We start from the raw sequence: 2,666 nt of genomic DNA, 5'->3' as shown, positions 1-2,666 counted from the left end.
CTCTTAGGATCATATGATGTCCTAAGGGGTCATATGGTGTCCTAAGGGGTCGTATGGTGTACTAACACATGTGCAGACCCATTAGGACCCCACAAGACCCCTAACGACACCATATGACCCCTTAGTATACCACATGACCCCTTAGGACCATATGATGTCCTAAGGGGTCATATGGTGTCCTAAGGGGTCATATGGTGTTCTAATACATGTGTGGCCCCATTAGGACCTCAAAGACCCATAAAAACACCATACGATACCTTAGCACACAACATGACCTCTTAGGACCATATGATATCTTAAGGGGTTGTATGATGTCCTAAGGGGTCATATGGTGTTCTAACACATCTGCAAACCCATTAGGACCCCACAAGACCCCTACCGACACCATTTGACACCTTAGAATACCACATGACCCCTTAGGACCATATGATGTCCTCAGGGGTCGTATGGTGTCCTAAGGGGTCATATGGTGTTCTAACACGTGTGGCCCCATTAGGACCCTAAAGATCTGTAATGACACCATATGACCCTTTAGCACACAACGTGACCCCTTAGGACCATATGATATCTTAAGGGGTTGTATGATGTCCTAAGGGGTCATATGGTGTTCTAACACTTGTGCAGATGCATTAGGACCCCACAAGACCCTTTACAACACCATATGACCCCTTAGCATACCACATGACCCCTTAGGACCATATGACATCCTTAGGGGTCGTCTGGTGTTCTAAGGGGTCATATGGCATTCTAACATATGTGTGGCCCCATTAGGACCCCAAAGACACGTAACGACACCATACAACCCCTTAGCACATGTCATGACCCCTTAAGACCATATGATATCTTAAGGGGTCATATGATGTTCTAACATGTGTGACCCCATTAGGACCCCGCATGACCCTCAATGACACCATATGACCATGTATGATATCCTAAGGGGTTGTATGGTGTTGTAAGAGGTCATATGGTGTTGTAACACATACATGGCCCAATTAGGACCCCACATGACCCCTAACGATATCATGTGATCCCTTAGCACACCACATGACCCCCAAGGAGCATATGAGTTCCTAAGGGATCATATGGTGTCCTAGTGGGTCATATGGTGTTGTAACACATGTGTGGCACCATTAAGATTCTACATGACCCCTAACGACACCATATGACCCCTTAGCACACCACATGACCCCTTAGGACCATATGATGTCCTAAGGGGTCATATGGTGTCCTAAGGTGTCATATGGTGTTCTAACACATGTGCAGACCCATTAGGAGCCCATGAGACCCCTAGCGACACCATATGACCCCTTAGCATACCACATTACCCTTTAGGATGATATGATGTCCTAAGGGGTCGTATGGTGTCCTAAGGGGTCATATGGTGTTCTAACGCATGTGTGGCCCCATTAGGACCCCAAAGGCCTGTAATGAAACCATATGACCCCTTAGCACACAACATGACCCCTTAGGACCATATGATATTTTAAAGGGTCGTATAATGTCCTAAGGGGTCATATAGTGTTCTAACACATGTGCAGACCCATTAGGACCCCTTAGGACCATGTATGATATCCTAAGGGGTCATATGGTGTTGTAACATATGCGTGGCCCAATTAGGACCTCACGTGACCCCTAACGACATCATGTGACCCCTTAGGACTCCACATAACACCTAGAGACACCATAAGATCCCTTAGCACACCATACGACCCCAAGTAGGACCATATGATATCCTAATGCATTGCATGGTGTCCTAATGTCCTAAGGGGTCATATGTTGTCCTAAGGGGTCGTATGCTATCCTAAGGGGTCATATGGTCTCCTGAGGGGTAAGATGAACCGTTATTACAATACAAAAAGAAGTGCCAATACTACTTACAAAAAAAAGTTCAGATCATCCCCTGAGAGCGAGCATCAGGTTCAAGGATGAAAATAATAAACCAGTATGCTCCCCCTCTCTCCCTTCCTCCATACCCCATCCCCCCTCTCTCTCTCCCTCCCTCCCTCCCTCTCTCTCCCTCTCCCCTCTATCTCTCTCCCTTTCCCATCTGCTCTCCCTCTCTCTCCCTCTCCCTCTCCCTCACCACATCTCTCTCTCTCTCTCTCTCTCCATTTTATATTATTTATTTTATATTGTTTTTATTTTATTTTAATTATTTTATATTATTTTTAATTTTATTTAATTTATATTATTTACTTTTAATTTTATTTAAAAAAGGGGGGGGGGGGGGCAGGAACCCCACAACTCCCCAAGGTTGAGGGGCCCCCTCCTTAAATCCCTTGTGGGAGTGCAGTGGTTGTCGCACTCCCACAAGGGATTTGGGGAGGGGGCCCCACATTCCTGCAGGGCTGTAGTTTTTAAACATAAAAAGTGTATACGTGTTATGGGAATTATGACCATTGCCCTATTGGGGTATTTTTAGGGACTAATTACGCATACGGTTTAACTAAACATAACTCGTACGCATTTCTTGCACATATTTTTATTTGGTCAATGACCTCAATGGCCACAAAAGGAGTTTTTGAAGTCATTGAAGGCCCCATTGCAACTGATACTGTGATCCTATGATAGTTTTATATGTCAAAGTAAGGAAAATTTTGTTTTGCATGATTTCAAATGATTGAATTGTTGTTCTAATTAGTGCAAAATGATTCTATTTAGGAAAA

This window comes from Cryptomeria japonica, chromosome 1 (genome assembly GCF_030272615.1).
Source record: "Cryptomeria japonica chromosome 1, Sugi_1.0, whole genome shotgun sequence".
NCBI classification, from domain to species: Eukaryota; Viridiplantae; Streptophyta; class Pinopsida; order Cupressales; family Cupressaceae; genus Cryptomeria; species Cryptomeria japonica.
This window is presented reverse-complemented; position numbering follows the sequence as displayed.